The following is a 27,737-nucleotide window of genomic DNA, read 5'->3' on the forward strand; positions in this document are numbered from 1 at the left end:
CCTTCTCCACTCTAAGTCCCCATGTCCTCCATGCTATTTGTTATGCTCCACAAATAAGTGAAACCATACGATAATTGACTCTCTCTGCTTGACTTATTTCACTCAGCATAATCTCTTCCAGTCCCGTCCATGTTGCTACAAAAGTTGGGTATTCATCCTTTCTGATGGAGGCATAATACTCTATCCCCAGGGGTACAGGTCTGTGAATCACCAGGTTTACACACTTCACAGCACTCACCAAAGCACATACCCTCCCCAATGTCCATAATCCCACCCCCTTCTCCCAAACCCCCTCCCCCCAGCAACCCTCAGTTTGTTTTGTGAGATTAAAAGTCACTTATGGTTTGTCTCCCTCCCAATCCCATCTTGTTTCATTGATTCTTCTCCTACCCACTTAAGCCCCCATGTTGCATCACCACTTCCTCATATCAGGGAGATCATATGATAGTTGTCTTTCTCTGCTTGACTTATTTCGCTAAGCATGATACGCTCTAGTTCCATCCATGTTGTCGCAAATGGCAAGATTTCATTTCTTTTGATGGCTGCATAGTATTCCATTGTGTATATATACCACATCTTCTTGATCCATTCATCTGTTGATGGACATCTAGGTTCTTTCCATAGTTTGGCTATTGTGGACATTGCTGCTATAAACATTCGGGTGCATGTGCCCCTTTGGATCACTACGTTTGTATCCTTAGGGTAAATACCCAATAGTGCAATTGCTGGGTCATAGGGCAGTTCTATTTTCAACATTTTGAGGAACCTCCATGCTGTTTTCCAGAGTGGCTGCACCAGCTTGCATTCCCACCAACAGTGTAGGAGGGTTCCCCTTTCTCCGCATCCTCGCCAGCATCTGTCATTTCCTGACTTGTTGATTTTAGCCATTCTGACTGGTGTGAGGTGATATCTCATTGTGGTTTTGATTTGTATTTCCCTGATGCCGAGTGATATGGAGCACTTTTTCATGTGTCTGTTGGCCATCTGGATGTCTTCTTTGCAGAAATGTCTGTTCATGTCCTCTGCCCATTTCTTGATTGGATTATTTGTTCTTTGGGTGTTGAGTTTGCTAAGTTCTTTATAGATTCTGGACACTAGTCCTTTATCTGATATGTCATTTGCAAATATCTTCTCCCATTCTGTCAGTTGTCTTTTGATTTTGTTAACTGTTTCCTTTGCTGTGCAAAAGCTTTTGATCTTGATGAAATCCCAATAGTTCATTTTTGCCCTTGCTTCCCTTGCCTTTTGCGTTGTTCCTAGGAAGATGTTGCTGCGGTTGAGGTCAAAGAGGTTGCTGCCTGTGTTCTCCTCAAGGATTTTGATGGATTCCTTTCGCACATTGAGGTCCTTCATCCATTTTGAGTCTATTTTTGTGTGTGGTGTAAGGAAATGGTCCAATTTCATTTTTCTGCATGTGGCTGTCCAATTTTCCCAGCACCATTTATTGAAGAGGCTGTCTTTTTGCCATTGGACATTCTTTCCTGCTTTGTCGAAGATTAGTTGACCATAGAGTTGAGGGTCTATTTCTGGGCTCTCTATTCTGTTCCATTGATCTATGTGTCTGTTTTTGTGCCAGTACCATGCTGTCTTGATGACGACAGCTTTGTAATAGAGCTTGAAGTCCGGAATTGTGATGCCACCAACGTTGGCTTTCTTTTTCAATATCCCTTTGGCTATTCGAGGTCTTTTCTGGTTCCATATAAATTTTAGCATTATTTGTTCCATTTCTTTGAAAAAGATGGATGGTACTTTGATAGGAATTGCATTAAATGTGTAGATTGCTTTAGGTAGCATAGAAATTGTCACAATATTTATTCTTCCAATCCAGGAGCATGGAACATTTTTCCATTTCTTTGTGTCTTCCTCAATTTCTTTCATGAGTACTTTATAGTTTTCTGAGTATAGACTCTGTGTCTCTTTGGTTAGGTTTATTCCTAGGTATCTTATGGTTTTGGGTGCAATTGTAAATGGGATTGACTCCTTAATTTCTCTTTCTTCTGTCTTGCTGTTGGTGTAGAGAAATGCAACTGATTTCTGTGCATTGATTTTATATCCTGACACTTTACTGAATTCCTGTATAAGTTCTAGCAGTTTTGGAGTGGAGTCTTTTGGGTTTTCCACATATAGTATCATATCATCTGCGAAGAGTGATAATTTGACTTCTTCTTTGCCGATTTGGATGCCTTTAATTTCCTTTTGTTGTCTGATTGCTGAGGCTAGGACCTCTAGTACTATGTTGAATAGCAGTGGTGATAATGGACATCCCTGCCGTGTTCCTGACCTTAGCGGAAAAGCTTTCAGTTTTTCTCCATTGAGAATGATATCTGCGGTGGGTTTTTCATAGATGGCTTTGATGATATTGAGGTATGTGCCCTCTATCCCTACACTTTGAAGAGTTTTGATCAGGAAGGGATGCTGTACTTTGTCAAATGCTTTTTCAGCATCTATTGAGAGTATCATATGGTTCTTGTTCTTTCTTTTATTGATGTGTTGTATCACATTGACTGATTTGCGGATGTTGAACCAACCTTGCAGCCCTGGAATAAATCCCACTTGGTCGTGGTGAATAATCTTTTTAATGTACTGTTGAATCCTATTGGCTAGTATTTTGTTGAGTATTTTCGCATCTGTGTTCATCAAGGATATCGGTCTATAGCTCTCTTTTTTGGTGGGATCCTTGTCTGGTTTTAGGATCAAGGTGATGCTGGCCTCATAAAATGAGTTTGGAAGTTTTCCTTCCATTTCTATTTTTTGGAACAGTTTCAGGAGAATAGGAATTAGTTCTTCTTTAAATGTTTGGTAGAATTCCCCCGGGAAGCCGTCTGGCCCTGGGCTTTTGTTTGTTTGGAGATTTTTAATGACTGTTTCAATCTCCTTACTGGTTATGGGTCTGTTCAGGCTTTCTATTTCTTCCTGGTTCAGTTGTGGTAGTTTATATGTTTCTAGGAATGCATCCATTTCTTCCAGATTGTCAAATTTATTGGCGTAGAGTTGCTCATAGTATGTTCTTATAATAGTTTGTATTTCTTTGGTGTTAGTTGTGATCTCTCCTCTTTCATTCATGATTTTATTTATTTGGGTCCTTTCTCTTTTCTTTTTGATAAGTCGGGCCAGGGGTTTATCAATTTTATTAATTCTTTCAAAGAACCAGCTCCTAGTTTCGTTGATTTGTTCTATTGTTTTTTTGGTTTCTATTTCATTGATTTCGGCTCTGATCTTTATGATTTCTCTTCTCCTGCTGGGCTTAGGGTTTCTTTCTTGTTCTTTCTCCAGCTCCTTTAGGTGTAGGGTTAGGTTGTGTACCTGAGACCTTTCTTGTTACTTGAGAAAGGCTTGTACCGCTATATATTTTCCTCTCAGGACTGCCTTTGTTGTGTCCCACAGATTTTGAACCGTTGTATTTTCATTATCATTTGTTTCCATGATTTTTTTCAATTCTTCTTTAATTTCCCGGTTGACCCATTCATTCTTTAGAAGGATGCTGTTTAGTCTCCATGTATTTGGGTTCTTTCCAAACTTCCTTTTGTGGTTGAGTTCTAGCTTTAGAGCATTGTGGTCTGAAAATATGCAGGGAATGATCCCAATCTTTTGATACCGGTTGAGTCCTGATTTAGGACCGAGGATGTGATCTATTCTGGAGAATGTTCCATGTGCACTAGAGAAGAATGTGTATTCTGTTGCTTTGGGATGAAATATTCTGAATATATCTGTGATGTCCATCTGGTCCACTGTGTCGTTTAAGGCCTTTATTTCCTTGCTGATCTTTTGCTTGGATGATCTGTCCATTTCAGTGAGGGGAGTGTTAAAGTCCCCTACTATTATTGTATTATTGTTGATGTGTTTCTTTGATTTTGTTATTAATTGGTTTATATAGTTGGCTGCTCCCACGTTGGGGGCATAGATATTTAAAATTGTTAAATCTTCTTGTTGGACAGACCCTTTGAGTATGATATAGTGTCCTTCCTCATCTCTTATTATAGTCTTTGGCTTAAAATCTAATTGATCTGATATAAGGATTGCCACTCCTGCTTTCTTCTGATGTCCATTAGCATGGTAAATTCTTTTCCACCCCCTCACTTTAAATCTGGAGTTGTCTTCGGGCTTAAAATGAGTTTCTTGGAGGCAACATATAGATGGGTTTTGTTTTTTTATCCATTCTGATACCCTGTGTCTTTTGACAGGGGCATTTAGCCCATTAACATTCAGGGTAACTATTGAGAGATATGAATTTAGTGCCATTGTATTGCCTGTAAGTTGACTGTTACTGTATATGGTCTCTGTTCCTTTCTGATCTACCACTTGTAGGCTCTCTCTTTGCTTAGAGGACCCCTTTCAAGATTTCCTGTAGAGCTGGTTTGGTATTTGCAAATTCTTTCAGTTTTTGTTTGTCCTGGAAGCTTTTAATCTCTCCTTCTATTTTCAATGATAGCCTAGCTGGATATAGTATTCTTGGCTGCATGTTTTTCTCGTTTAGTGCTCTGAAAATATCATGCCAGCTCTTTCTGGCCTGCCAGGTCTCTGTGGATAAGTCAGCTGCCAATCTAATATTTTTACCATTGTATGTTACAGACTTCTTTTCCCGGGCTGCTTTCAGGATTTTCTCTTTGTCACTGAGACTTGTAAATTTTACTATTAGGTGACGGGGTGTGGGCCTATTCCTATTGATTTTGAGGGGCATTCTCTGAACCTCCTGAATTTTGATGCTCGTTCCCTTTGCCATATTGGGGAAATTCTCCCCAATAATTCTCTCCAGTATACCTTCTGCTCCCCTCTCTCTTTCTTCTTCTTCTGGAATCCTAATTATTCTAATGTTGTTTCGTCTTATGGTGTCACTTATCTCTCGAATTCTCCCCTCGTGGTCCAGTAGCTGTTTGTTCCTCTTTTGCTCAGCTTCTTTATTCTCTGTCATTTGGTCTTCTATATCACTAATTCTTTCTTCTGCCTCATTTATCCTAGCAGTGAGAGCCTCTATTTTTGATTGCACTTCATTAATAGCTTTTTTTATTTCAACTTGGTTAGATTTTAGTTCTTTTATTTCTCCAGAAAGGGCTTTTATATCTCTCGAGAGGGTTTCTCTAATATCTTCCATGCCTTTTTCGAGCCCGGCTAGAACCTTGAGAATTGTCATTCTGAACTCTAGATCTGACATATTACCAATGTCTGTATTGATTAGGTCCCTAGCCTTCGGTACTGCCTCTTGTTCTTTTTTTTTTGTTGAATTTTTCCGTCTTGTCATTTTGTCCAGATAAGAGTATATGAAGGGGGAAGTAAAATACTAAAAGGGTGGCAACAACCCCAGGAAAAAATGCTTTAACCAAATTAGAAGAGATCCAAAATCGTGAGGGGGGAGAAAGGGGATAAAAAGAGGTTCAAAAAGGAAGAAAGAAAAAAAAAGAAAAAAAAAAAAAAAAAAAAAAACAAAAGAAAAGAATTAAAAAAAAAAAAAAGGAAAACACCTTTCAGAAAGTGGTTGTTTTTCTGTTTCCAGAATTGCTGTTCTTCTTCTCTTCGATCTGCCGATGGATTTTCAGGTATTTGCAATCTTTAGATAAGCTATCTAGCTGATCTCCGGCTAGCTGAAGCAGTCTCAGCCTGCTACTTCTCCGCCATCTTGACTCCTCCCCTAACCACAGAATAATCTTAAAAAGCATTTTTAGAAAGGTTGAAAATATTGAAAATGTTGCTGATTATATTCTTAGGCTAGATTCTTGGTTATGCTATTTACTTTTTTAAAGACATATATACTTTTAAAAGGTGCTTCATATCTGTATCTTTGGTAAATACCAAAGTAGTGCAATATCTGGGTCATAAGATAGCTCTATTTTCAACTTTTTGAGGAACCGCCACACTATTTTCCAGAGTAGCTGCACCAGCTTTCATTTCCACCAACAGTGTAGGAGGGTTTCCCTTTCTCAGCATCTTCACCAACATCTGTGGTTTACTGACTTGTTAATTTTAGCCTTACTGACTGGTGTGAGGTGGTGTCGCATTGTGGCTTTGATTTATATTTCTCTGATGCCAAGTGATCTTGAGCATTTTTTCATGTGCCTGTTGGTCATTTGGATGTCTTCTTTGGAGAAGTGTCTGTGCATGCCTTCTGCCCATTAGCTAATTGGATTATTTGCTCTTTGGGGTTGGGTTTTATAAGTTCTTACAGATTTTGGATACTAGTCTTTATATGATATGTCATTTGCAAATATCTTCTCCCATTCTGATGGGTCTTTTGGTTTTGTCAACTGTTTCCTTTGGTATGCAGAAGTATTTTCTTTTTTTGTTTGTTTGTTTTTCTAAGATTTCATTTATTTATTTGACAGAGAAAGTGAGAGCAGAACACAAGCAAGGGAAGTGGGAGAGGGAAAGGCAGGCTTCCCGCTGAGCAGGGAGCCTGATGTGGGGCTTGATCCCAGGACCCTGAGATCATGACTTCAGCTGAAGGCAGATGCCTAACGACTGAGCCAACCAGGAGCCCTGCAAAAGCTTTTTTGATGAAGCCCTAATAGTTCATTTTTGCCTTTGTTTTCCATGCCTTTGGAGACACGTCTAGCATGAAGCTGTTGCGGCTGAGGTCGAAGAGGTTGCTGCTTGTGTTCTCCTCTAATATTTTAGTGGATTCCTGTCTTGTATTTAGGTATTTCATCCACTTTGAGTCTATTTTTGTGTGTGGTGTAAGGAAACGGTCCAGTTTCATTCATTGTCATGTGGCTGTCCAGTTTTCCCAACACCATCTGTTGAAGAGACTGTCTTTTTTCCATTGGATAGTCTTTCCTGCTTCATTGAAGATTAGATGTCCATAGAGCTGAGGGTCCATTTCTGATTTTCTATTCTGTTCCATTGATCTATGTGTTGTTTTTTGTCCCAAAGGGGCACCTCCCCCCCAATGTTTGTAGTAGCAATGTCCACAATAGCTAAACTATGGAAAGAGCTCAGATGCTCATTGATAGATCAATGGATAAGGAAGATGTGGTGTATATATCTGTATCTATAATGGAATAGTACACAGCCATCAAAAATTGAAATCCTGCCATTTGCAATGAGGTGAATAGAACTAGAAGGTATTATGCTAAATGAAATAAGTCAGTCAATGAAAGGTAATTATCATATGATCTCACTAATATGTGTAATTTAAGAAACAAAACAGCGGGTCATAGGGGAAGAGAGGAAAAAAATAAAACAAGATGAAATCTTGTTGAAAGGGAGATAGACCATAAGAGACTCTTAATCATAGGAAACAAATTAAGGGTTGCTGGATGGTGTGTGGATAGCGGGATGGGGTAACTGAGTAATGGACATTGGGAAGGGTATGTGTTACAATGAGCACTGGTTATTATATAAGACTAATGAATCACAGGCCTATACCTCTGAAACATATAAATCATATGTTAATTAATTGAATTTAAATTTAAAAATGTTAAAAATAAATAAATAAAAGGCTGTAATGACTTCTTGGAAAGGTAATCTTCACATCTCATCACTGTATGAGACCATATATCTCACCACAATATTTATAATTTTAGAGTACTTTTTTTTTTTTTTTTAAGATTTACTTATTTATTTGAGAGAAAGAGAGACAGAGGGAAAAAGTGAGCAGAAGAAGAGGGAAAGAGAGACTATCTTGAGCAGCCCCCCATAGAGCATGGAGCCCAACAGATGCAGGGCTCCATTCCATGACCCTGAGATCATGACCTGAGCTGAAATCAAAAGTCAGACAAAACTGACTGAGCCACGCAGGCCCCTGATAAGATTACTATCTAATATATTTAAAATTTACCATTAAATACTAATCATAAGTATGCTAGCCTTAAGTACAGATTTTTGAAATAAAAAAGATAAATGGATGGTTGGCTAAAAAATGTGATATATTAGTCACTGTAGATATATTCAACAATGACAAAATCTATATAGTAGTAAAATTCTGTCTCTGTATTATGATGCATTTAGTGGTACAAGTTAACTCCATGGAGACAGGAAGAAAAACATAAAACTTTGGGCTGCAGTTGGTGGAAAACATCGGTTCAGGAATGAATGGAGAGGTCCTTGTAGTCCCCAGTTTTTTTAGTTTTTCTGTTTTTAAACTTTTTTTAAAATTGAATGATTTGATCCTTATGTATTTTATTTTTGTATAGGAATAAGGATGTATTGTTTTCACTAATTACCATATCTTTCCTCTCATTACTGATTGGTAATGTTAAAATGAACACATGGAAAATCTTTATATTTATCAACACCTTTGTATCTGCATATTTATTTGACTCCATTGATTTGTCTTCTAAATCATATCCCGAACCTAAACTGTTTTGATTATTTAACTTTATATTATCTGATGAAACACTTGACAGATTTGCAGGCTGCTTCAGTGTGGAGAATGAGAGACTGCAGTTCTGATCTTGGCTTTGCTACTCAGTGTGTTTCCCGTTATCATCCTGTCTTGATCTGTAAAATGAGAGGCTTGGTGCAGACCTGTTCTTTTTCTGTATTTAAGAATCACAATTTTTTTTTCATGTTGTCAAATGGGAAATACGTTGTTGTCATTGAATCCTACCATATTTAAATACAAACAGATCTGATAAAATCAGGCTGTGGAAATGTACAGAATATGCATCTAAAAGCTATATTTGGCATTACTATAAGCAGTATCCTTTTTTTTTTTTTTTTTTTGCTTCATATTTTTTGGAAATACATTCAGGTGTGTTTTCTTGTAGGACTGTCATACTGATTCCATTAGGTTGGTACAACGAATGGCGATATTGGACATAAAATATTATAGTGAGAGGAACATTGGTGCTTATAAGCACCAATTATATAAGATACAGATTTCATCATGGTTCTGTACTTAACCAAAAGTGTGACCCAGATAGATTTTCATTTCTCTCTTTAAAGGATTAGATAGATATATTAAAAAAAATTCTTAAAGGATCATAAAAAGCTCTATAGAAAGACATTAGTGCACAATATTTACTGAAGTTAATAGCTCTGAAAACAAAACCTTGTTCCTTTAAGTGAAAATGCTTTTCAAATATTGCTGTTATTACAATCACTTAAATATAATATATGATTCTTTCTCTAGAAGATTAATTCTTCTTCCAAGTTACAGTAATGCATAATATTTATTTAAAAAGTGTTTTTTCAGTGTAGAAAAATATAAGAAAGGATGTAAAAAACACCTACAGGCCAGCCACAGATAGACTGTTTTAATTAAAGTTTTGGTTTATTTCTTTATATTTCTAATAGGGATCCTATTAGATCCCTATTATTTATTTTATTTATCCTTTATTTTATTTCATATATCCTGCTTTAATTCTCTCAATTTATATTTCACACATTTATCTACATCATCAAATATTCCTTAAAACAATTTTATTGGCTATACATTATTCTAATATATCATAACTTATTTAAACATTTCTCTTTGTCCTTTAAAAGGGGAAAAATTAAAAATCATTACTAGTTCCTCATTTATAACTGTCCTTATTATTTGCTGCCAGATAGTATGGTTCTTTTGTAGTTTACTCTCCTTTAATCTATGAATTGTAATTTATTTCTTTATTAATGTGCCTATTCTGAACATGCCTAATTCTACCTATTATTTATTACATGAACTGTGAACTAGATTTCAAAAGATTGGATTCCAGGAGGTGAGAAATTGTTCTTGAGGAAATTGGCACTCTTGCTGAATTGGAAGGATTGTGTGCATTAACATCTTTGCCATCATTAGAGATACCACTTACTGTCTCCTTTATGCCAAGCCTTACACTCCAAGTTCCCTGTGCCATATCATTAAGTCTTCAGATATCTCTATGGAGAAGTTAAGAGAGCATTATCTTGACAGATTTTTTTTTTTTTTTTTGACTCAGTGTCTTTGAATTAATTCTCTTAAATACAGACTGCACCGGTCAGGTTCTTTTCCACCATGACTTCACCAAAAATGCTTTTATGAAGGCCACTCTATGAAGTCTCTATCTTGCATAATCCAAATGCGAGATCTCAGCCTTTATCTTACTTGACTGTGAATAACATCTGAAACAGTTAATCATTTCTACTTCCTTGTAATACTTCTGTTCTTGCCTTTTAAAGGCTTCACACTCGTCTGATTTTTTACCTCACCTACGGCTCCTCCTCAGTCTCCTTTCTCTGTTGCTTCACCTTACCTGAGAATGTTGAGGGAGCCCAGGACATGGGATTCAATTTATCTGTTCTTTATCTATGCTTACTCCTTCTGCAAGCTCACCTAATCTGATCTCTTTGCTTTATAGGCTGTCTTACAAGTTTACTTCAAAATTTATATATCCATCACACACTTTTCACCTACGTTTTAAACATTTATGACCAGGACTTACTTGATATAGTCTGTTGGATTCTAAGAGATACCTCAGACTGAGACCAAAACTGAACTTCGATTCACCGCTAAAAGCTTCCCTACCTGTAGTCTTCTCTCTTAGTTTTTAGAAGCCCCAGCACTCCAGTTGCTTAAACCAAAAATCTTAAACATCCATAATTTTTTTTCCCTCCATTTAGCAGATCCTGTTTATTCTTCCTTCAAATGTATTCAGAATTCAAACACTTCTCACAATTCACTGGTTTCCCTGCTTCTCTCCTTGCTCACCTATAATCTATTCTCAGCAGACCAGCTAGAGTGATTCTTTTAAAACCTAAATCAGATCATGCCATTCCTATGCCCAAACTACTTCATTGGCTCTCTGTCATTCAGAGCAAAATGAAAGTTCTCAGATGGCCTAACCAAGTTCTATAACACCTATACTGAAGTCACCACCAACCTCAGGTCCTGTTAATGTCCCTCGTTCATTCTACTCCATTCACCCTGGCTTTTTTGCTATTCTTGGAATATGTCCCCTCACGGCTTTTGCACTTACTGACTCTTCTGTCTGTAATGTTCTGTCTTTGGGTGTCCTCAGATCTTAATTTTATCCCTCAGTTTTTGGGATATCTTCTCAAATGTAACTGGTAGAGTGCTGCCTCCATGGCACTTACTATTTGAAAATATAAATTGTTCCTTATCCCTGAACTCCTTATCTTTCTTTTCTGTTTTGCTTTCCCGTACTGCATTTTTTACCACCTAAAATATTATGTATTTTTCTTACTTACATTATTTTCTTTTATTTTCTCCTCCCTGCTGACTACAGTAACATCATTCTGTGGAGCTTACTGCTATGAATCTGGTGCCTACAAGTACCAGGCATGTTAGATGTGTGAATGAGGCAAGGAATACTGAGTTATTACTTGCTTTATGGTATCATGATAAAAGGATCTGTAGAACAAAAATTCAACTTTTGTTCCCAAAATAAATTACTGCTGGAGAGATTCATTTTAAGACTCTAACTAGAAATCTTTACAGAACATAAATAGTATATAAACATGGTCAATATATAAAGAAAGCATGACATACTCAAATACTGGTTTTCCACAGCTGAAAGCATACTGCTTTTTTTTTCACATAACTTTATAATATTAATAAAAACACATGTATTATTATCACATCTACGATTTTTCATGTTTCATATAAATTGGTAGAATATTTCTAACAAATTGGTGTTGCAGGTTGAGTAGTGTCTGAAAAAATTCATACTTACCTAGAATCTCTGAATGTGCCCTTAATTTAGAAACTAGATTTTTGCTGATGTTAGTTAAAAGATCTTACTGATTAGGTTGCATCCTCAATGCAATATCTGGTGTCCTTAAAAGAGGAAGAGTGACCAGGGAGATGCACCAAAAGGAGAACATGAAAATGAAAAGAAGACCATGTGAACATGCAGGCAGAGATTAGAATTATGTTGCTCCAAGTCAAGCAATACCTTCCAGAGCTGGAAGAAGCAAGGAAAGATTTTTTCCCTAGAGCCTTTGAAAGGAGCATGGCCCTGCTGACAGCCTGATTTTGGACTTCTAGCCTCCAGAACTGTGAGAAAATAAATTTCTGTTTTTTTAAGCCATGGAGTTTGTGGTAATTTGTTATGGCAACCCTAGGAAACACAACCACTATTAACTGTTTTTAAAAAATGTTGCACAGTTGTAAAAGTACAAGAAGAAGGAAGATGTGGCTTGTCTCACATGAAAATGATATTAAGAAATCTTTATCAAGATTAAAGATGGTACACCAAATACACTTCTCCAGTCTTTCTGATTTTAGCATCAGGATAAAAATAAGATATTTTAGAGTTCTGTGAAGAAATGAAAATATATTTCAGAAATCACCTATACTAGAAGAGAAGTTAGGAAATACTGAGACTATACAGACTTCTATCGACTTACATAAGCAGATTTCTAGAATGATCATTTATATTATACAATTTGAAGTTCTCACTTCTCATCACCAGAGGAGCTACAGGTCAACTGGAAGCTATGTCATAATACATGCATGTAACTCTTCATAGGAAGTACACACAATAAAACTTAGTAGTATGGATCACTCAGGGTGATCTGTGAAATGGCCTTATTGATAGAACTTATATCATATTACATTTTAGAATTGATATCTGTATAACAAAGAGCAAATGAAAAGGATGATGTAAAGATAGTTACTGAGTTCTAGAGCTTGTAATTATCTTAGAAATCATCTAGAATATTTTCAAATTTCTCAAAATTTTCAATGACATAGCATACATTTTTCCAAGTAAAATCTTACATAAATATAATGTATCAATCAGTCAAATAAAATATAAGACTCTAATGTGTAAAGGAAAGGTTAGTGGTCCATAGCCTTTTTTGTTGTGGTGGTGGGGGTGGTTAAAGGAAATGAAGATCTAAGAAGGTGAATCAGTTACCAAAGGTAGACCAATAGTAGAAGCCAAGGTAAATCTTTTGAGAGCCTTGAAGATTACAACCTAGTGCCCTGTTCAGAAATTGTAGACTCTGTGAAAGGGCCTATATAGTTTGCAACCTTGCTTTTGCCCTCATGAGTTTTATAATATTTCTTCCTGAAATGTATCATTATCATTATATCTGCTATACCGAATATCATTAAAAGTTACTGATATTTACCCCAAATCACCCCAAATCCATGAGTACACTATGTTTGATATGCTCTGATGTAATATATTTTGTAGTTCAGTTACTAGAAATTCACCCAAGATTTCTGTAATCCTAAACCGAAGGCAACACTTTTCCCCTTTCAATCTACATAATACTTTATCTAAACTCCTTCCATTATGATCTTTTAATTTTCAGGCTATTTGTGTGCATTTTTGTTCTCACTAAGGACACTTTGGATTTAGGATTAAGATCCATCTGTGACTCAGGAAACCATCTGCCAGAGTGTCTTTCATAAAGCAGGTATAGAACCAACATTTGGTGAATAAATAAACTTTGATCTAGTTTGGATACCCTTTTCTCCTTTTACTTTATAGTGGTTCTTTGAAGATGTGTAAGTTGTCTGTGCTATTCTCATGCCCATCAAGTAGAATGAAGTGAACATGGCTATATATAGATGATCTTATCTTATCACTTGACATAAAATGTCTAGAAGAGTCTGTTGATGGTTGTTATGAACATTGTGTGCCCTCAATAAATATTTGTTGAATGAACATTTATAATGGGTCTGCATTTCAAAGCTGAAGACTAATTTGATGTTGCCAGTGATTTATAGACTTGACTTTGACTAGTTCCTGAAATTATCTTTGGCTTGTGCTTTTTTTCTTTGAACTATCTTTCTGCCTTGATGTTCTTCTCCTTCCAATCTATTCCACACACTGATGGCAGATAAATCTTCTTGAAACACTACTTTGATGCTGTTACTTGCCTGCTCGGTGTCCTTCAATAACTTCCTACTAATGGCAGCTCAAAGTCATAACTCCTTAGGCTGGCTCTAGAGGTTGTGTATAGTCTGAGCAGTGCACAACATTCTAGTCTTAGCATTACAAAATACTTAATGTGTGGGAGTTAAAACATGGCTCTTAGTCTGAGAAAGATATGCATTTTAATCCTGAATCTGTCATTTCCTAAAGATGTGACCTTGTACAATTCATTTGCCATCATGAGCCTCAGCTTCTTCATTTTGAAAATGGGAATGATGATTGCATTACTTTTGTTCCTTCCTTCAGTGTATGTCTTTTGGGTGCTGACTATGTGCTAGGCACTTCTCTGGGTACTGGGATAAATCAGTTAACAGAATAGACAAAATTATCATGGAGCTTGCATGCTAGTGGGGAGAGTAGAAAATAAATAGAATAAATGGATAAGAAACCTATAGAGTATTCTAGAAGGTAAAGTACTACGAAAAAAAATGTAGGTAAGTATCAAGAATTGGGAGGCGGTCTTGGTGAAGATGAAGGATAGAAATTGGTCTTGGACCAACTGAGGTATTTTTTCTCCCTTGCTTTCCAGAAATTATAGAGCTCCCAGAAAAATTCAGATTTTTGAGATAAAACTGATTCAAGCTTTTTATTACTTGTTTTGTCAGAAGGTCCTAGAGAATTGTAGTTGTGTGTAAGGAAAAGAAGTTGGTTTTGACAGTTTAATATTCCTAGGCCTTTATAATGTAAAATAGTCTAGATGAAGAAGTGAATTTTTTTTTCTTACGTGATGAATGAGAGACATTCAGAATTCCTGATTAGTATATTGTATGGGTATCACCTTTAGAATAGATAATATTTTATACCATTCTGTGCTTTTCATATGACTGTCCTTGTTGTTTTCCTTTTGTTTGTGTATAAATGCACAAATCAGGTAAGGGAAATGGAGAATTTGGGCAATGTATTTATTCTGAATTTATATTCAAGGCAATATACATCTTCATGACATTATTGGTTTTCTTCTGATTATAACCCTGTCATGGCATTCTGTGACAGTAGACTAAAACCCAGAATTTTACCGGATGTTTCGAAGTATGTAGATCATTGGTTGAAACTGGATGGATATCAGATTCACTGGAGGGCTGAAAAACATATGCTTGTGTTTAAACACCACTTTGCTCCCTCTCTGCTGATATAATTGGTCTCTGATGGAACCCAGGCATTGGTGCTTTCTAAAATTCCTCAGATGATTTAATATGCAACCTGGCCAGAGAACCATTGATTTAAGTAATTGATCTAGCCCTGCCTCTCTCTCCAACCTCATCTCCTTTCATTCGCTCCATAACTTACCTTTCTCTGCTCATAGGTCTTGTTTCCATTCCTCCACATTGCAGATTGCACACTCATCTCAGGGTCTTTGCATTTTCTGCTTTACTCAAAATGCTTTCTCCCAGAGCATTCATTTAACATTTCAATAAATATTTATCGATCACCTCCTCACTCTGCTTGAATAGAACTGAAATGAAAAATAATATTAATAATAAGATCAAGTAAAATAATAAAATAAAATATTCCTCTCAGCCTGGCTACTGGCTTCTTTTCATTAAAGAATTCCGTTTAAACACCAGATTCTGGTACACTTTTCCTGACCATTACAGCTGAAATAGCTACTCCTAATCTATTCTCTTTGTCCTTACCCGACAGTTTTAATTTCATGGCCCTTATCTTATTATGTAATTGGATTTGTCTTATCTATTTTTTCTCCTACCTATAGAACTATGATGATGAAAATTTTATATTTTATTCAAAATTTCATTCTCAGCACCTAGAATAGTATTGGCTGTTCTATGATTTTGGAACATAGTAGGTACTTACTAATTAATCAGTTAATCAACTATCTCATGTAAAGAATATGGACTCTATAGTTAATAAACGGAATCTCACTTACCTTGAAGCTATTGGAGCATAAGCTTTAGGGTCCCATATGATCAGGAACCAATTTCAATTTTGTATTTTTTGTAACAAGATTCCTTCAAATAATAATAATAATAATAATAATAATAATAATAATAATAAGTTTCAGGGCTCATAAAACATGGATGTCTCCCATACCTAAACTAAATTTTCCTCTAAGCTAATCAGGTATTTATCAGAAGAGTATTTGTATTGCTTTAGTTAAATAAGTAAAGTAATTTTGCTGTGAAGGACAGGCTATGTTGGAGTCATGTGAGCTGAGTGAGTAAAACAGTTGGACCTAATAATAAATGTTTGAGAAAAAGCTTGTTTTGGAAAACAAGAGGAATTCATTTTAGCTTTTATTGCAGAAACAGATTTTTCTTTCAGTCTTCTGCATTGGGCCATTTACAATAAGTTGTATAGCAATATATTATTTCCATACAATTAAGTAATTAATTGTTGCAGAACATTTGATGTTTACATTTCTAAGAACATTTTTGATAAAAAATGAATAACATGAAAATATATGATTGGCAATCTTCAATGCTCGATTGAAAGTGGTGTGAAATTAGACTTTCAAAAAATTACTGATTTTAAAGTACATTTAAATTAGAATAAAATTTTGAAATAATTCCATCTCAAGGATATTTTTAAGGGCATATTCTTATAAGAATGGAGGGCATGGTAGCCTTAATTAAATTAAGTCTTTATATTTAAGTTCTTTTAAACATGCTCTTTTCAATTTGAGGGGATGCTTTTCTTTGAGAAAGCCTTGGAAACAAGTAATGTGTTTGAAATAAAATCTCAGAGTAGTAAGCTGTTATTGAACGTCCTTCATAATTGGACTTAAATATTTCTTTCCAACTATTGCTTCCCTAGGGTAAGAGTGCTGCTGGCTGTGAAAACACAGATGATTCTTTCCTGCCTTGTAGATTTGCTCATGCTATTTTGCATTTCTAGACTCATCTTGCTTCGCAAAATGTAGCCCTTACACCAGTGGCATTGGCATCACCTTGGAGCATTGTGGAAAGATGCAGAATTTTACGTCCCACCCCAATCAGTGGAATCAGAATCTCTGTATTAATGAGATTCCCAGGTTATTCATGTACACTTTAAAAATGTAGAAGTAGGTCCAATTTTTGAGATTCTATTTTTTCTTCACACTCATACCTCTATCTCTTGATTTCTTCCCTGAATCCTCCAGAGAAATATGATGTCTCAAATGTGGGGGGTATTGTAATTTTAAAAATACTGCCTTTAATTGTTATTATTTGTGTACAAGCTTCTTCCTTGAGGATATTATTCATGCCTAAAGCACCCCCCTAAGTAAATGGATTTCATGGATCTTCCAACATGTTCTGTTAGTAATTCTATCCATGCTTCCCAGAACATTACAAATGGAGTACTGAATTTAATGAAAACTAAATTTCTCTGAGATAAGAAGACAGATTATTGTCTATAAGCTCCCTAAGCCGTTATTTAATTGCTGGCATTGCTGGGTCTCAGAGTCAGAAACTTTCCATCTTCTCACTCTAAAATGGTAACAGAGGGAAGGAAAGCTGAAGAACTTCTCTACATTTTTCTGAATGGCCTGGATTATCATCTCTGCTTGCATTGAGGCAGCCTGAGTGTGAACTCCTTCTTTTCTTCCTTGCTTTGTGTGAAATTTAGCAGGTATCTTAGCTTTCTAAGTTTTCATTTCCTCATCTGTTAAATGAGGGTAATAATAATATAATAACAATACCTACTTCATAGGCTTATCATTACGTTTTAAAATTTTGCATAGTTTTAGCATATAATGAACACTGAGATGACCATCATTGATATTATTACTATTATTATTATTATTATTTTAAATGTAGGTTACTTTAGTGTACCTAAAGGAAGCACATAGAAAATTTCTTAAAATTGAATTATTTAATTTATATTTACCTTTAATACATTGTCCCAAACCAATAGTTTTGAACTTTAAATATGGATGTTTTCATGAATCTTGTCAGTAATTCAGCTAGCCACACTTATTTAAGTGGTTTGCCAGGTTGTTGAGGGGCATAGGATTAAAAATTAATGTAGCAGTAAAGGCTTCCTTGCTTTTGAACAGATCAATATCTATAAGTGAACCAGAGGCACTTACAAGTAAATATCCAGGAATAAATTAAAAATAGATTCACTGTGGTTAGGTGGAGTTAGGGATCTAAGATTATGGTCTCTGCCAAAACTTAGTGACCCAAATACATATTCCTCTTCTGTTATCCTCCCTTTCAGTAATGCTTGTCAATTTCAGTAGGTCTTGATATGTCTGGATGCTCAAAAGGAAACTGAAGATTTGAGCTCTTTAATCAGTAATAGCTTTGAAAATACAAATCAAATCATGATCATTCTCTAAAGGAAACTTTTACAGAACATATGTTGTTTTGTATACATGTATGTTTGTACAGAATTACCTACATACAAATACAACATTTTGTATAGGTGATTCTAGACATTTGTCAACCTCATTAAAAGTATAACTAAGCTGAAAAAATAGAGAAGAGCAATTACAGAATCTAAAATTAGAACTTATCTGCTTCTTTAAAAGAGACTTGAAAAGGATTTGGTTTTTTTGTTTTTTTGTTTTTTTTTTATTTCCAGCATAACAGTATTCATTATTTTTGCACCACACCCCGTGCTCCATGCAATCCGTGCCCTCTATAATACCCACCACCTGGTACCCCAACCTCTCACCCCCCGTCCCTTCAAAACCCTCAGATTGTTTTTCAGAGTCCATAGTCTCTCATGGTTCACCTCCCCTTCCAATTTCCCCCAACTCCCTTCTCCACTCTAAGTCCCCATGTCCTCCATGCTATTTGTTATGCTCCACAAATAAGTGAAACCATATGATAATTGACTCTCTCTGCTTGACTTATTTCACTCAGCATAATCTCTTCCAGTCCCATCCATGTTGCTACAAAAGTTGGGTATTCATCCTTTCTGATGGAGGCATAATACTTTATCCCCAGGGGTACAGGTGTTGCTGGGGGGAGGGGGTTTGGGAGAAGGGGGTGGGATTATGGACATTGGGGAGGGTATGTGCTTTGGTGAGTGCTGTGAAGTGTGTAAGGATTTGGTTTTAAATCTGGTCAAAAAGTCTATGAAAATCAGATGAAAGGAAGGTCACATTCTTACCCAGATTCCAGATTATCACTTACTAACTCAACCGAGATACTCACTCAGCTCTGTTCTGGACAAGACATTATACGTGTTGAGATATAAGCGTGAGCCAGAGAGACCAGCCAATATGGAACATAAACTTCAAAAATAGAATTGCATGTTGATTTACAGTTATGGTGTTCCCAGTCCCAAATGATATGACAGCATGTAAATGGTGACCTGATCTTTCTGTGCCAAGGCCCTGGGGCAAGGAAGAATTACCAGATTTGAGGGACAGAGAAAATGCTAATAATTGCTGGAGGACAGAGACCAAGGAAGTTAATGGTGTGGTCAAATCATTCTAGGCTATATTAAGAGTGTTGCTTTTAATTCTAAAAGCAGCGGGACACCACTGAAGGATTTTAAACAGGGAAGCCCAAAGGTCATAACTAACTGCCATGTGAAAACATAGATTAGAAAACCTGAAAAGTGGGTGGGAGGGAGGACCTTTTGGAAGGTTACTGCAGTAGATTGGAAGATGACATAATGGTAGCTTTAACCGGTTTATTGGTAACACAGATGGAGAATCAGAAGAATAGATAGGACTGAGAAAGAAAGCTTTAAGAAGGGTAGTGGGCTTAGCTTAGAAACAGTTGCAGATTGTTAGGGGATAAGTGAAAAGGGAGGTAACTAAGATGATTCCAGGTTACGTGCTTAAGCTATGGCATAAATGAGAGTGATCTTTGCTAAGAAAATGAGTTTAATCTTGGATATATTGCCCTTGAGTTGCCCTTGGGAGATTCATGTAAAAATGTTGAGTAGGCATGTTTCTGAAACTTAAAGAACCATGAGGCAACTTTTAAAATTTGAAAAACTATCATTTTAAGGCAAATGAAAGGAACTACTTCTGCACTAATCATATAAACTTAGGAAACTTGTCATCTTACCCTTCTTGAAAATTAAAAAATACAGAAGAATTGCAATGGATTTAGAGGCAGGCAGTGGTTTGCAAGCTTTGTTTCTCAGAATCCTAAGATACCAGGAAGGATCTTCAGAGCATCCTGTGTACTGAGGAGGTGGTCCTTAACCTCCTTCTCATGGAAAGGAATTTTGCTTTTTTCTACTACATAAGCTGCAATTTCACATTATTTTTTACTTTTAAAAGGTTTCATTTTTTAAATTAAAAATATCTACTTCTGTGAATGGTAATTCTCTGATACATTAATAAAGAATAGTTAGGAATCAGAGTTCACATAGGGCAACTACTCTTATCTTCTACACTTAAAATTGGGTTGGAAGGACTGTTCGGTTCTTATGCAAAATTATTCTCATGTTTGTGATATGTTTGAAAAATAATTTTCAGAAATAAGAGGGCAAAAGGTGCTTCAAGCCACGGTTTTATATTGTGAGTTTTGCATTGTTACCTGAGATCAGCAACTGGGTGAACCAGATTATCTCCTTTTAGCTTGCAGATTTTTACCAGTTGCTGGGAACGCAGACTAGTGATCCATTTCCAGTATTCCTCTGATTGAGATGGAATAGACTGAGATACATTTTGTCTTGCTGGTCCCTTTCTCTGTAGTCTTGTTACTATTTTACTATATATTTTATCATGTCTGTTACTGTAATGTCATTTTCTGGATTAGGAAGTGGTGTTGCCCTTTTTCTTGCTGTGAAGGACAAATAATTACCACATGCAGAATGTCCCTGGACTACAGGAACTGAAAAGGTATAATTCCAGCTTTCTGAGCTCTTTCAGACTGACGCTCAACTGTAACAAATGTGTGCTGAGAGAAATTAACATTTTTTTCTCTCATATTTCACCACAATTCACAGGAACAAACACAGTTCCAACACCGATCATTTTAGGCCAGTGAAACATTAAGAATCAAAGTGCCAGGCTCCGAGAGAAGTTATACTGTGGAATTAAACTTTATGATCCATTTGCAAGGATTAAAACGTACTTGGCTCATCCTAGTAAGTAAATACTGCTAAATTTATTTAAATATTGATCTGTTTTCAGTGGAAGGATTAAATGGATTTCAAAATGTGGAGGTTATAAATGTATGCAAAGCATTTTCTACTGTGATACAAATCCTGAGCCATTTCACGTTACAAGTCTGTAAATAGGTTGCTGATAACTGCAAATTCTGTTGTAAGTTGTAGCCATCATCTGTCACCAAGTTGGTATGTGGAAGACAGGGACAGATTAGTTTCTGCATAGCATCTGTCAGTGTAGATAGCTACTTCCTTTTGTGGGTGAGAAGCTTTACTACCTTGAGCAGGTAATATAGGGCCTGTTCTAAGATTCACTCTGTATTTCCCTTAACAAGTGGTGATGAAGCTATAACTTCTACCTTGACTTTCAGAAATATGATGAATGATCTTAAACATGTTTCATTTCATTTTTCAAAATAATTTGTACATGATCTTATAAATATAACTTCATACAAAAAACATGAAACAAAACAGATGACAGTTGTTTTTAATCTGCCTAGAAGAAAAAAAAAGTGTATATTCAATAAAAGTTTTATGTTTTCTGTACCAGAGTGCTGAGAATATTTCAGGTACTAGATGATGAGAATTTTGTTAGCATTGGAAGAGGGGGTGAAAAAAGACAAAATTTACTGAAAGGAAAACTATGTCTGTCTGGAAATAATTTCAGTAAAATTAGATATATTTTATAAAGTTAATTTGTCAGAAACATGAAAGCAAACTTGGTATAAGCTGTTCTATTTATAAACTAATTTTTCTTTGTTATGTAGCTAGTGAAATTCGGTATCAACAGTGTGTAGTGAAATTTGCTACAGCTTTTTCAATTCTTACTATATATATATTTTTTAATAAATACAAGTGTTACTTTAGTCTTTACCAGTTCTGAGCTGGAGTAGAACTTCCAGATAAATCTGATGCAGGTTATTATAGTAGTTTAAAAATAATAATTATTTATGGCATTGGGATGTTTTCTCCAAATTAAATAATTTTAAATGAGAAAATAGTTTCCTTTTTTCTTTTCTTCTAAAAAGTATCTAATTTCTTGTTAAGTGTCAAGTCAATACTTGTTAAACGTCAAGTAATTTCTTGTTAAAAAATTAAAGTTGAGGTAAGTGTTAACTAGGCTAATACAGGTATTTATTTATAATCCCTGTATTGGAAACTATGACTTAGAATGTGCATTTAAAATAATATAATTTGGGTGCCTGGGTGGCTCAGCGGGTTAAGCCTCTGCTTTGGGCTCAGGTCATGATCTCGGGGTCCTAGGATCGAGGCCTGCAGCGGGCTCTCTGCTCAGTGGGGAGCCTGTTTCCCCCTCTCTCTCTGCCTGCCTCTCTGCCTATTTGTGACCTCTCTCCATCTGTCAAATAAATAAATAAAATCCTTAAAAAAAACCCACGAAAAATAATATAATTGAATTCTCTTCTTCTTCTCTCCATTTATTTTTTGGGCTGGTTAGGGTTATTTGATAAAGTTGGTCTGTGACCAAACACTGAAATGTCCAATGGATGATTTATGTTCATAGTAATGAAAGATTTAGGCTTCATTCTCTCAAACTGATTTCTAAATATGACAAACTAAAATGAGATTTTATTTGCATAAAGAAAGAATTTGAGTATCATTTATTCCACTGCAACCCTTTATGTCTTTGGCATTCTATTTTAATTTTTAACACTCATATAACATGTGGCAGTGTATATAGTCTAAATGAACATATTTCATTCTGTGCCCTTTGTAGTGTGACATAGTGGCAGTTTCCAGAAAGGTGCTGTCACTTACCTTGTTCCCTTTAGAGAAAATGTTGTGCTTCTTCTAAAGGAAAGGAAAGATAATGTGAGGATAAAACAGGTAATATTTAATGGTATCACAAAACTACAATAAATTTTATTGGTTAGTTTAAGGAAATATCTTTCATATTTGATTATATCTGTCATCTTTAATTTTAAAGTTTTATTTTTTACAATAAAATGCTTCTTAAAGGAAATCCATTGAATGCTGATTTTTATTTTAGGAGCTACAGCTTTCAGAGTTTAAGGAAATAACTGTATTGTGGTCAGAGATGATTACTAATAGTGTAATGCTTTCATTTGAGTTCTCATGTTGTAGGAGTTTTGTGGAATTTAGAAGGAGAAGAAATGGAGGTCAGTTTATGGAAACCTCAAATTGTTTTTGTAATTGACCATTTGGATCATCAGTGATAGTTCTGATGTGGAACACAACCACTGTGTGTGCAGTTTCACCCAGATACTTGGAAGTGTATTTGGGAGGCTAGTGTAATAAAGGATATTATTATAGCTCTAGAAGACTTGGATATACTAATAGCACCTAGAGAAATTAACATTCACATGGAGCCAAAAAGTGAAATTTAGAGAAAGCTACCTTTAATGTTACCCAAATAATATTAGTACTATTATTAATATTACCATTAATATTACTAATTCTTTAATATTATTTTTACCTTTAATAATACATTTTATTTGAATTGAATAAATTCAAACCTTTATTTTCATGAAACATGCATGTTTTTTTCAGCCAAATGGTGAGTTTCTCGCCATTCACTTTTTTCTTTAATCAGCTTTATTGAAATATAATTTATAAACAGGTACATTCACCAGTTTTAAAGGTACATGATGATTTTTGACAAATACATAACAGCTATATAATCACCAACATGATCCTTTTCCCTCAGCCCCTGGAAACGTTGATCTGGTTTTTGTAACTATAGTTTATTGTCTAACATATCACTGATGCTTCTGTTCACAATTTTAGGGTTTTTTTCCCCCCTTTGTTTTATTTTTGTTAGTGTGCACCACTATTAAGGTAACTGCTGTTATATTCTGCAGTATTGAATCTACTGTTAATTCTACCCAGTTCCGTTGTCCACTTCTGTAAGGACTTTCTATAATAAAATATGCATAATTTTTCAGTTGGTTACTCAAGATCAAATTCTGCTTTTGATGTTTGAACTTTCATCTGCAAAATGGAAAAATAATTATGTGTGCTTCATAGGATTAAATTCAATTATCTGTGTATAGCCCTTAACAGTAAATAGTAAGCTCTCAGCGAGTACTAGCTGTTATTTTTATTATAACTTAGTCTTTGTGACTTATTAAAAATGCCATTTCTTAGGTAATTAAATATGCTCATTATTTCTAGTTTTCAGCTAAGAGCGTCACTTTCCCAAGAAAAAAGACTTTTACTTCCTTCTTAACTTCTCTTCCTTACAAAATAAGTTCAGAGGGCAGTTTCTTTTGAAGTCCTCTTGACAGCATCCTGCCTGGGCCCCTTTTCTCACCTTCATCCATACGGTGTACCTTCTCAATTGGTAGTTGAGTTGTATGAAGAATTCCTTTCCTGTTTCTTGCTATTCCTCTTCTACATCGGTTTTTACATTAAACAGATTTATTCATGAATTTTTCTTTGGACTGGGAGTTCCTGGAGGAGTGGGTTTTCATTTTATTTGTTGTATTTTCAGCACCAAACATAGTAGCTTGCATTGTAATTACTTAATATTGAAGGTCAATATACAAAATGATCAACAAGTTCTAGAAAAAAACAGGTGTCATTTTCATTTTAGCAGTTTTATGGACTATATCAGCTTGACACATTAATGGCCTTCCTTCTCACCTATCTTAGCAAACTGTAGAATATGAAGAATTTACCCTAACAACTACTGACAATACGTGAAAACATGTTCTGACCAAATGTCTCCAGAAGACTTCCAGGCCTGTTTTGCCTGATGCATTTCCTTGTTTCATTATTTATTAAAATGCTATTCAGGAAGCTGAATTTGGTGGTGGTTTGCAATGCTGCATTTTTATTGGAAATCTTTGGCTATATCTAGTTTCCTTAGTATAAGTTGTTATGTGATCTTAGCACAGTTGTCCAGGTCAGAGCACTTTTGTACTTTCATGGTAGTTCTAAAACTGGCCTTTGGCCAGATTATCAAGCATTATGTAAAAATAATGTGAAATTTCTAGATAGCATTTCCACTGATAAGTTACTGAGACCCTGATCAGGAGCCCCTAAGAGCTGGCTTTCTCCTATAATTTGACTGTAGCAATAAAAAAAGACAACTATGTCTCTATGACTTTGCCTCTTTTCTGTATCATTACCTTGTATTTGCTTTTTATAGTAAATAGTTGGCTTCCAAATGTCAAAAGCTATATGCATTAATATGGAGATTTGTTTATTCTGGAAGAGTATCACTTAGATTACAGTATTTTCTTTTGAATTTGCACCTCCAAATTAGAAGTACTGCTAGTACTCAAAAATGTATATTACTTATTACACTTGATCTTAGCCAAAAGGCCGAGAAGCGATTGTATATTACTTATTAAAACAAAAGGGAAATATCATTAATTTTCCAAATGAGATGTTCTAGTTTTAATTACTTATAATTTATAGTAATCAATGAGAACTAGAGGGTTCCTTCCTGGCTCAGTTGGTAGAGCATGGGACTCTAGATCATAGTGTTGTGAATTCAAGCCATATGCTGAGCAGACAGCTTACTTTAAAAAGAAAAAGAAAAAAAGGAAAAGTAAGTACTAGGACTACAGCAGTATATTATATAGCAAACATTAACTAGGATCTGGTAATCACACATTTGAAAGTCACTAACAGGAAGATACACTCTTGGCATTCCAATTTAAACTTATGGACACTCAAAATTGTAGCTTGGCATTTATTTGTAACCTTTCCTCTTCTAAAACCTTTTATTTCAAGTTTATCTCAATCACTTGTGACAAGATTTCCATGTCAGAGTGGAAGACTCAGTGTTCTTTGTTAGTATTTTGAAAAGTAAAATACCCTCTAATTGTGGAAGTTTCTAAGGAGCTCAGGATGTTCAAGGAATTAAGGCCAAATTGGGTTAGCCATATAGGTGAAGGGCAGAATTTATAAGAGACTCCTATAGAAAGTTAGTCAAGAGGCAGCTATACAGGCTAGCTCCTAGAGAAACTTTGGATTTTTTTCTGAAGTAGAGTGGAAGCCAATGAAAATGATCAACAACAAATAGAGAAGGGGCTCGAGAGGGAAATAACATAATTAGATTTACACTGAAAAAAAAAAAAAAAACTCTCCTTGTGGATATTGTTGGGCAAGTAGTTTGGAGGGAAAGAGGAGAAGCATGAGGACCAATAACTAGTCTAGTGCTAACTGAGGGTTTTGGAGGGTGAGCCTGGTGGTGGGTATTAAGGAGGGCACATACTGCATGGAGCACTGCATGGAGTGTGGTGCATAAACAATGAATCTTGGAACACTGAAAAAAAATAAAATTACAAAAATAAAATCCCAAAACCCACAAAAAACCTCACTAGTCTAGTGCAGTAGTCCAAGGGCGGAAGGGAAGAGGGTTTGAGCTTAGGAGGAGGAAATGGAGATGGGGACAAATGCATGGAGTTGAAATACATTTATCCATTGAATGAACATGTCTTGATAATATATTGGCTCTAAAAGATGAAGGATTGGGAAGAATCATGATGAGGTCCAGAACTCTGGCCTAAGCAGCACATAAATGCTGAGGTCATTTACTTAAAAATTGGACAAGGCAATGGGGAGAGGAATTGTTTGGGAATAGAAAGAAAGGGGGTTCTTATGAAACCAGGGTTTGGTGTTAGCTATTAGATTTGAGAGGCTCATAATCCATCTTAGTGGAGTTGTTAGGTAAGTGGTTGAAATTAGTCTAGTATCAGGGAATAGGAACTTTGCTGCCTCAACCTTGGAGATAAAACAAATACTTAGTAAGAAAAAGGTATCTGTCTATGCACTAAAGGGGGCAAATATTATTAGATCTAACCCTGAAGCTGAAAGACCTTGCACTTTAATTGGAGATATCAAATGCATATACACATGTTTAAATGGTCCCAGGATTGAGCCTATTCATATGCTTATTATAAGGATTTGGGCATGTTAGATTATGCCAGAGCAGGACACAGGGATTATATTCTGCAGACTATTTTTGGAAGAATTTTACTCCTGTGCTGAAAAGAGATCTCATAAACAATCATAGGAATATATTTTGCCCCTTAATTAGATGGAATGGAGCTCACCCTGAGCTTCAGGATACTTGACATAAAGGCAATGAAGATATGCTCTTTGCAGAGAAGGATATTATGGAATCATTCATTTGTTTCTCTGCTCTTTGCAGAGAAGGATATTATGGAATCATTCATTTGTTTCACTGACAAACCTATGTTTGCAACAAAATTAAATAGAAAGAATTGTAAAATAAAAAGAGTTGTAATATTAAGGGCCTTAGAGATATCCATGAAGTCAGCATTAAGCTCCTTATCATTGTGATGGGAAGGAGCACCATGAACCAGGAATTTAAAATATGGGTGGTACTGGAATAAAGCCCTGGCAGAGTTATGTCCACATCAGCGACATCATGAGTTTGTAAGAAACAAGGATATTAGTGGCCCTCCTGAGTAACATGTATCCACTCTATACTAGAAGAAAATTTAAAAATTTGAGGAAATGGCAAGGGCCTAAAGTGCTGATATTAGTAAAGGCTGCATATTTTTTAAAAAGTTGCTGAATTATTTATGTATTAACTTTCTTACTGAACTCAGGTGACTAGTTAAAAGATAAGTATGATTTATTAATAAATTGGAAATAATAATGAGTAAAAAAAGAGTAATCGCTAGAGATGGTAGTAAAAGAGGGATGATTCCCCTGTTCTCAAGAGAGTCATCATGTTGTATTTAAATTGAAATTTTGAAAATGAGGTAATTTATGTCAAATTTGGGAATCACGGCCATGCCACATGCTTGCAATGATAGATAGAAGTGCAGTTATGGAGTGACAGTTAGTTGTTATTTTTAAAACATCTTAGACTGGGCATTTGGGACACCTGAATCCTCTCCTATTGAAAGTTTGCTGGGAGTTTTCTAAGGAATTAATGCATAATGATTTAAA

General features: G+C 35.5%; 1 protein-coding gene and 1 pseudogene across 2 annotated transcripts in view; one reads left to right on the forward strand and one right to left on the reverse strand.

The window, feature by feature from the left end:
• Positions 1-27,737, forward strand: part of GALNT13 (polypeptide N-acetylgalactosaminyltransferase 13) — a 538,580-nt gene that overhangs the window by 95,060 nt on the left and 415,783 nt on the right. The window lies entirely within an intron of this gene.
• Positions 25,017-25,142, reverse strand: LOC116598040 (annotated as a pseudogene).

This window comes from Mustela erminea, chromosome 8 (genome assembly GCF_009829155.1).
Source record: "Mustela erminea isolate mMusErm1 chromosome 8, mMusErm1.Pri, whole genome shotgun sequence".
NCBI lineage: Eukaryota > Metazoa > Chordata > Mammalia > Carnivora > Mustelidae > Mustela > Mustela erminea.